The sequence below is a fragment of the Nicotiana tabacum genome, chromosome 13 (assembly GCF_000715075.1).
Source record: "Nicotiana tabacum cultivar K326 chromosome 13, ASM71507v2, whole genome shotgun sequence".
Lineage (NCBI taxonomy): Eukaryota > Viridiplantae > Streptophyta > Magnoliopsida > Solanales > Solanaceae > Nicotiana > Nicotiana tabacum.
In genome coordinates this window covers 110,127,053-110,137,258 of record NC_134092.1, presented here as the reverse complement: position 1 = coordinate 110,137,258, position 10,206 = coordinate 110,127,053, and positions in this window count along the sequence as shown.

Here is a 10,206-nt window from a genome sequence, read left to right as displayed (position 1 = left end):
TGTTGTTATTATTGTTATTGCGTACAGGTTAATGTAAGTGATCTGCCTTAGCCTCGTCACTACTTTATCGAGGTTAGGCTCGGCACTTACCAGTACATGGGGTCGGTTGTACTAATACTACACTCTGCACTTCTTGTGCAGATTTCGGAGTTGGTCCCAGCGGCGTACTGTAGATTTGCCCGGATATAGCTACCAGTGGGGACTTGAGGTATAACTGCACAACGTTCGCAGTTCTAAAGTCCCCTTCTATCTTATCTCAGCTGTGTATTATATTTCAAACATCTTGAATTTATTTCAGACCTTTATTTATATTATTCTAGAAGTTCATGCACTTATGACTCCAGTTCTAAGATGATATTTAGATATCGCGATTATTATGGAATATTCACTTTATTTTAAACTTTATTTCCGCATTTGTTTTCTTGTTATTAACAAATTTAAATTTTTTGTTAAAAATGGCTAATTATATTCTAACGCTGGCTTGCCTAGCAAGTGAAATGTTAGGTGTCATCACGGTCCCCAAGGTGAGAATTTCGGGTCGTGACAAGACAAAGAAGAATAAAAAACGAGAAGCAAAATCAAACAGAAATTTAACATTGGAGCTTAAACTTGCACCTAGCTTGCGTGAACTAGTCTTTTGAATGCTAAAATTTGAATTAACTCTCCACTCTAAGTGAGACGTTATTTTTAAATGTTAATTTTGTTTGGTCAAAAAGATAATATCATATATATACACACAAAATACTAGCATCATTCCAATAGTTGATTTTCCTATAGTACATGGTCCACATTAATTGATCATTCGATCAGCTACTTGTTTGTTTTCCTATGATTTGCTTCAAGAATCATAATGGAGGATTGATCGAGCTCATTTAGCACTAATGTCATACATTTTTTTAATTTTTGTCGTATGGTATCTGGAATTCACTGACCCGATTAATTTGGATTTGCCTCGAGTAAGTATACTAAGAAGGTAAAATGTTTCTAATCAAAAAGGGAGAGTTCACAAATAGCCGTTTTTAGGATTCATATTTAAAGAATGGCTAAAGTTTATAAAATTCGTAAAAGTTTGAAAACCGCATTTGAATCAAGCTTCAGACTCAACGGTTTGAAGATTGAACTACCAGAAACTATATTTAGCCTTTTGAATGCATCTCAAATTCAGATTTTCGGGTGGACTAATTCAACAGTTCAAAAATTTAAGACTCGTCGTCTGAAGTTTGAACCGTCCTCAGTTTTTTCACCAACATCTTAGTTTAATATTTATTTTTTTTAATAAGCATTTTACTCTTAAATATCAAATATATGACTCAATAAGTACCTACACCAGTAAAGAGAGAACTCGGGAAGGTTTCACAAATGTTCTTACAAAAATAGTATTACAATTGCTAAACATTTCTCCATAACTGAACATGTATTCCATGAACTGTAAAACATCTAATAAACAAAGACCTAATAATTAAAAACTTTCTAGGCATCATTTCTATATGTTAAAAAGTTCTTTGTTTTATTTTATGACTCGAATAAGAGACCTCTAATTTAAGGCGAAGAGCAAGAAAGATAGAGAGAAAGACAATACTTTAATAAACTTAGCTAAACCTTTGTAACTTTCTCTTTACCCTTATGCATATGTATAGCCGTCCAGCTACTCCTTTCAATATTTTTGTTATACATATACCCTGTTATTCTTGGGGTTAGGGGAATTGGAGGTTGAGTGGTTCCTTCACAAAAGCATTGCGTTTTCCTTTGGATGTTGTACTGGGTAAAATATGCTATACTAAGTGGCCGTTTAAGAGAGTGACACGTGGAACCTAAAGTGGGGGAAAGTTAAAATCGAAGGCAATTGTCCCGTTTGTCATCGAAAAGAATGACACTCTTAAAGATGCAATAAATACCCTCCGTCTGGTAGCATTTAATGGAGAATATTCCACATCATTTAGTGCGCTGCCCGTTATAGAGAATTTGTCATTTATGATCACCGTTACACCTTCTTCAATGGGACTCATAATTGACATTAAAGAAGAGCATGATCCTACGACATTGTTCCACATGTGCTGTTATAAATAGTGAGTTATGTTATCATTGTAAATGATAAGACTTTTCTAGCAAACTTATGCTATAATCGAATCAAAACTTTATATAATTTTATCTTCTTATTTCTTGATTTCATTACTGTTGTGCCCGAAAGCTCTGCTCCCGGAATTACTGTTTCAGCGATTTTATCTTCACTTCAAGACTAATTATTGCGTATTTCTTCAATTATTTATTATTTCAGGATCGAATTAATTCACTTGTCTAGAAATCACGTATAATTTAACAGTACCGTTTTACGGGTAAATATTTTGGCGCCCACCGTGAGGCCTAGACAACCGTATAATTAAGTTGATCCGGGATTCTTTCACTAACATGTTTTGATTATGTGTCTTAGCAAAAAATCACAAAAAATGACAGACAATGGTGTTAACAACACGCACAATCTTGAGGCTCACAGAGACCAGCCTCATCACGAGGATTCAGTTAGTGACAACCAAAATGAGGGGAACAATGCCTCGCCGGTCCATGACAGGCGGTATCCACGACATGTTCGGGAGGCGACTCCCAATGATGCTGAGAAGGAGCAAGTTGTTGATGCGGTAAGGGTCCTACAAGAGCAACAAGCGATCATTCTAGGCCACCTCACATGGCAGGATAAGGTTATGACGGAGTTGAAGTAGGCGTTATCGGGGGCTTCCAATAATGCAAATAGACGAGGCCGAGTTCCTCCCGGTGCTCCCGCAAATCAAGCAACGCAGAGGGTCGACAACAACACCCTGAGGAGCGAGGCTAGCTCTGATGGGGATGGGGGAGCGGATCCGGCCCTAACAATGAGAACGATCCCTTCAAGAGAGAACTCTTACAGTTTATGAGGGAAGTGATCACCCGAATGGACAAAATCCCGGGCGCACCACCGGTGCTGAAAGGACCGGACTCAAAGAAGTATACTCAGCTGCCGTATAAACCAAGCGCGACATCAGAATTTATTCTGAAGCGGTTTAAAATGCCCTACGTGCCAAAGTATGATGAAACTTCAGACCCTCAGGAGCGTATTACACCTATACAATGGCGGTTAAGGGGAATGATTTACCTCTCCACGATATTGAATCTATTTTGCTGAAGAAGTTAGGAGAGACTTTCACGAGGGGATCCTTGACATAGTATCTGCTATTACCCGATCATTCCATAGATTCCTTTGAGATGCTCGCAAACTCTTTTATTAAGGCTCATACTGGGATCAGAAAGATGCAGGCCCGAAAGGCCGACATATTCAGAATTGCACAAGGAGAATTCGAGTTATTGCGGGAGTTTGTCACCCGGTTCTAAAACGAGAGGTTGTTGATCCCCCGGCTGTTCTGGACAAATGGACGGCCGAAGCATTCACCAAGGGTTTGAATCCGAGAAGTTCAGACACTTCCGAGGAAACTGAAGGAAAGCTTGCTTGAATTCTAAGAGACAACTTGGGAGGATGTCCACAACCGGTAGTCAAAGATATGGATCGAAGATGATCAGGTTGGCTTTCCGTCATCGATGAAAAGACGGGAGAAGAATAAAGAAAAATCAATAGACGATTTCGACACAGATAGACAGTCCAATTTTTGCCCTACGAACGGGCCAAAGGATGCCGTAGAGGCTTTCAGTTGGCAGACTGGTTCGTTACTGACAGAAGAATTGATCGCAGTTGGAACAACAGATCATTGCAAAACAAAGAAGCGTCAGGTACGTGGGATCCTTCCTACCCCAGGCTATCATAATACAATTTCAATGTCAGTGTAGTGAAGTTGGTATCAGCTATGAGAAACATCAAAGAAATGCGGTTTTCGAAGCCGATGATATCTGAACCCAACCAGAGGGATCCCAACTTGTGGTGTGAATACCATAGGATGAATGGCCATCGGACTGGGAACTGCCGGCATCTGCGGGAAGAGGTGGCGACACTATTGAATAATGGGCATCTGAGAGAATTCTTAAATGACCAGGCCAAGAACAACTACGGTCGTAACCTGATAACGCGTAACCCTCGAAAGCAGGAGAAGATTCCCTGCGCCAGACGATCAACATGATCTTCGGGGGGAACAATATCAACGGGGTCACTTTCTCGGCAGCAAAAAAGACTAAGGTATCAATAACCCATAGCAAAATACTCTAGGAAGTTGCCGAAGACGACATCATTTTTACGGAGGAGGACACAGACGGATAGTTGCAACCGCACAACGACGCCTTGATAATTTCTTTAAATGTACTTGATTTTAAAACCAAACATGTTCTAGTAGATCCAGGGAGTTCGGCCAATATTATACAATGGAGGGTATTGGAGTAAGCTAAACTCACCCGAAGCATTGTTCTGGCTACAAAACTCCTTTCCAGATTTAACCTCGCAAGCGTGACAACCCGGGGGGAGATCTTGCTGCCCACGAACACCGAAGGATTGATGAAGATGACTCTTTTTGAAGTGGTGGACGGTGATATGGGATATAATATCATTCTGGGAAGACGATGGTTGCACGAGATGAGAGTTGTACCGTTAACGTATCACCAGTTGCTTAAATTCCCAACGCTCTAAGAAATCAACTAGATAAGGGGCGGCCAACCGACAGCAAGGGAGATGAATGTGATTTCGGTCTCCAATATCAAAGGGAAGGATTACACGGCATAACAATTACAGAAATCAGTGCTTGCTCCCGAATCGAATGAAGTTAGCCAGGGAGAAGAAGCGTTAGAATTTTTTCAGGTGCCGAGATATTTCCAAGTACCAGAAGAGACAGCTGCAACAAAATCCATAGCATGAGAGCTCGAGCAAGTTGCGTTGTTTGAAAAGTTCTTAGAAAGGTCTACTTAGGGACAGGATTGCACCCCTCAGGTCTGGCTTTATTGAATTTCTTAAATATTATGCCGATTATTTTGTGTGGTAGCATGCGGACACAACAGGTATCCTAACGGAAGTGGCCGTATGCAAGCTAAGCTTGGATCCCAACATCCCTCCGGTAATACAAAAGAAATGCCCTATTGCGGAGACCAAGAATAAATTCGTCAAAGAATAGGTAACTCGCCTACTTGATATCGGTTTGATCTGAGAGGTAAAGTATCCAGACTGGCTAGCTTATGTAGTAGTAGTTACTAAGAAGAACAATAAATTTCGCATGTGTGTAGATTATAAAGACTTGAATAAGGTGTGCCCAAAAGACTCGTTCCCACTGCCAAACATCGATCAAATGATTGATGCGATGGCCGAGCACGAGTTAATGAGTTTCCTCGATGCTTATTCTGGGTAAAACCAAATTAAGATGAACCCAGAGGATTAGGAAAAAACTTCGTTCATAACAAATTTCGACACATATATCTATAATGTGATGCTCTTTGGGCTAAAGAACGCCGGAGCCACTTACCAGCAACTCGTAAACAAGATGTTTGAAAAATAGATAGGAAAAACTATGGAAGTTTATATAGATGTTATGCTCATTAAGACTTTGAATGCAAGTGATCATCCTAAGCATTTGTAAGAAACTTTCGACATCCTAAGAAAGTATAATATGAAGCTTAACCCCGAGAAGTGCGCATTCGGGGTCAGCTCCAGCAAATTCTTAGGATTCTTGGTATCACAAAGAGGGATTGAGATAAATTCCGATAAGATCAAAGCCATCGAGGACATCCCGGACCAGCTATCAGATGTTAAAGAAGTTCAAAGCCTCACAGGGATATTGACAGCTTTGAGCAAGTTTATTTCCTAGTCATCTGAAAAATGCCACAGTTTCTTTGCACTGCTCAAGAAGAAAAATAATTTTGAATAGAACCCGGAATGCCATCAAGCTTTGAGAGATTTGAAAAGGTATTTTTCAAGCCCTTCGTTACTTTCAATACCGAAGGAAGGTGAAACATTGTTGGTCTCCCTCGTAGTCTCGGAAGTAGTAGTAAGTGCATTTTTAGCCCGTGAGGATAAATGTACGCAATATCCCATTTATTATGTTAGTAAAATTTTAACCGGAGCAGAAACTCGCTACCCACATTTGGAGAAGCTGGCCTTAGCTCTCGTAGTCGCCGCTCGGAAGCTGAGGACTTACTTCCAATGTCACCCGATAGCTATGGTGACCACCTTTCCCCTGTAGAACATCCTTCACAAACCCAAACTCTCGGGTAGATTGGCCATAAAGGCCGTCAAAATGAGTGAATTCGACATAGAATATAAACCAAGGACTACAATTAAGTCACACATTTTGCCTGACTTTGTGGCCAATTTCAGTCCGGGATTGCTGCCTCTAGCAACCAAAGAGGCAGTAATGGTGTCAGAATCGACATCAAAAGTTTGAACCTTATTTACAGGAGGAGTCTCCAATGTAAAGGGATCTGGACTTGGCATTATATTAACCACGCCTTTGGGAGAAACCCTAAGGCAAGCCATCAGAACGGTCCCTTTAACTAACAATGAATCAGAGTATGAGGCTTTGATTGCAGGACTTGAACTGGCTCGGGGACTAGATTTCAAGGTCATAGAAATCAAGTACGATTCCCAGCTGACGGTAAATCAGGTCTACGGGATCTTCAAAACCAAAGAGGAGCGCATGCAACAATACGTAGTGAAGTTCCAGGCTTTACTGGCTCGATTTCGGGAATGGTCGATTACTCATATCCCGAGGGAAGAAAATGTAGAAGTGGATGCACTGGCTAACTTCGGTTCATCAATGGAAATTAAGGGATCGGATTCCGGGATGGCAGTACAAATCATGCACTCGGTCCTGGATGTGGATATATACTATGAGGTAAATACGACTAATTTGGTCTAAGACTGGAGGAATGATATTATCGATTATCTCGAGCACGGGAAGTTGCCCTATGATTCCAAGACGTCCCAGGCAATTTGCGCCAAAGCAAAACGGTATAGCTTCAAAGGAGGCCAACTGTACAATAAATCTTTCCAAGTCTCGTTGGCTCGATGTTTGGGAGTGTCCAAAGCTAATTACGTTATGCAAGAAGTCCACGAAGGAATATGCGGAAACCATTCGAGTGCAGATTCTTTAGTGCTAAAACTGGTAAGGGCGGGATATTATTGGCCCCTGATGGTAGGCTATAATCCCGAATTTTTAGTCGATTATTGCACTCTAATTTACTGCACTTTACTTATGTTGAGCTTTAATTAGTAGTATTTTATACTTATTGTATGTTTTATGCCGTGTAGGAGTGATTCCAAGTTATTTAGATGTTATGGAGCAAATTCGAGCTATTTGGAGCTTTGAAGACTCAGTAGAAGCCTAAGGGATTAAACCGAGATCGCGTTCAGGGGTCGAGTACCAAGTCCGGATATCAAAATTAGAAAGAAACAAATTACTCTAAGCAAACTACATTGCCGCGCCCCATGGGGCAATGCGACGATGTAAAATATGGTCAGAAAGTGTTTTGCAATTCATTTTGGAAATTGCCACAAGCGCGCCGCATGGTGCAGCGCGACATATGGCGTGGTAGTGCAAAAATATTACAGTATGTTCCCAATTCTGCTAAAAAGGGTATTTCACCGGAGGTTTATTTGGGGGATAGTTAAATACACGGGAAAGACACCATTTCTGGACTTTTGACATACCTTAGACCTAAGGAAGCTAAGGAGAAGAGGGAGAATCAAGAGCACAAGGATTTCATCCTTCCTTCTTAACTCAAGATCCGGGTTTGGATTGAATTTATGTTTTCCTATATTTTTATTATATTTGTGAAGAACTTCTCCATGTCTATGGAGTAGATCCTTTTGGGTTTTGATGGATTTGGTGTATTGATGGTTGTTTATGGATTATAACTCTATTTTTATGTATATGAATCATTTTGGGAAGATTAAATTGGTGCATCTATGTTTACTTGTTCTTGTAATCGAGAGAGGCATAGCTTGTGATATATTTGCAATATATTGTTGGTTGAATTAATAAATTCTTCTATGTAATCGAAAGAGGCTAGTTGAATCCTTGATTAAATCTTGTTAGGAGGATTATCGAAAGAGGTGCTCCTAAAGACCAATCCATAACGAATTCTTGCATATCTTCACCGAGCTTAAATTGGTTCATATTGTGAGGTTGAGACTTAATCGAGAGAGGAGTTTCTATTAAACAATAATTGAGTGAATTCGAGAGACTCACTTGAACATTAGAAGTGAATTATCTAGAGTTAGATCCCGAACAATTATCTTGCACCTATCCTATCAACCCATATTTTCTCCCATTGATAACTTTCTTGATTACCTTTGTTGCGATTGTCATTAGTCAATAGCTTTAGATTCTTAGTTATTTGTAGTTAGAATTCATATATATCTCCATTGTTGATCCTCCTGGATAGCAATCTAGCTACAAACTACGAGAACACTGTTTAAATCTAATCCTTGTGGGCACGATATTATACTATATTATCTTTGGCGTCGTTGCCGAGGATTGGCAATCAATAGTGTTTGAAATAGTTTGTAGTGCTAATTCTGGAATTAGCTTTTATATTTTCTTTTCTTTCTCTTAGTTTTAGTTTTGTTATGTTAACTTCTCTTCAAGATTTCTTTTGTTGAAGAAATCTTGAAGAACATATTCTTGATATTGAACTCTAAATGTTGTAAAGATGGAGTACAACCAGCCTAAGAAAATAGTCAAAGAGTTAGCAACTGAACATTTTCAGCGATCTGCTATGTGTTTTAAATGTGGTGAAATCATCTGTGGGTTGATTGTCAAGCAGGTAGGTATCCTTCCTCTGGTTCATCTTTTGAACACTCTCACTTTGTCTCTAGTCCATACAGGTATGAGGATTCATATGGGTACAATTCTGACTCTGGTTGGGATGAATACACTTATTATGACTGGAATGAATGCGAAGTGAGACAACTACCTCAAGCTGAGAATGGTAGTTTAGAAGAGCTTATGTATAAGTTCATTAATAAGGTAGAAGAGAGATTTACACAAGATGATGAAGCCAATAACAACCCAACAATACAAGTGAGTCAAATAATAAGTACACTTTCAGAAAGCTCATTGCATTGTGATGGTGAATATATGGAAGAGATACCGTGTGAAATTGATCCTACCCGAGATGATGAACATCTACAGAGAGAGCTTTCCACTATGCAAGAGGACTCTTTTTCAACTGATAGGATTGAAGATGATACTTGGGTTGATTGTTCATCAATAAAAGAGGAGTTCAAATCCCCATCCACCTATCCATAACCACAATTTTTATTATAAGAGAACGGGGAATAAATGGTATTGAACATACCATAGGAACACTCACATGACCCTTCTTCTTCATTTTTTTATTCTAACCTTGATCATGTGGATTTTATTTTTAGAGGTTTACAGGAATATGCACTGATTGATCTTGTGAATGAATGCAGAAAAAGTTGAGGATAATCATACAAGAACAATCCACCGCTCAAAATGAGGCCAAGAAAGAAAGAAAAGGATGGGTCTTTCAAAAATCCCTAAAGGACTTTGACCTGATGAGCTCTATAAAGAATCCCGAGGAGCGAAATCGAAAAATGTATTTAGAATTAGGGGTGGACTTCACAAGTTCTCGGAAACGGAAAAATCTAGGGGAGTTTTCTTTACCTCTTACTTTTTATTTGTGTGTCATGGGGACATGACACAATTTAAAGTGTGGGGTGGGGATGTATATATGTATAGAATGTATAAATGTCTATATGTGTTTTTTGTAATTCAATTGATTGAAAATTTTCAATTTTTTTTTCTTGACGATGGATGCCATTCGATGGGTTTCATGAGGGATTAAGTTGAATGAAAAACACAAAAGATTTTATTTTTAGGTAGCGTCTGAATTTCCCCTTGGTATTTCTTTGTGCCGCGGTTCTTTTTCAAGGATTTTGTTTGAACTGGGTGTAGTTAGTTTTTTTTAGGAGTAGGAGATCTTGTGCTGTGATTTTAAATGAAACCAATATCTCTCAACTTCATTATGCCTTGAAAATAATATGTGCTTTAGTTGTGACGCTTATGCTCAGTTTTTGACTCTTGTATAAGTACCTTAAATTGTATAATCTTAACTTTGCTTAACTACTTTGATTAGAGTGTCTTGATGAGTATGATCCTGAGTGAGTTATGTGCCATGTGTATGTGAGGTTTGTATATTCTATGCATTGCAATTGATGTCTAGAACTTGCCTCGTATGTTTGCAAAGCAAAATAATATTATTATTCAGTCTTGGAAGTGATAT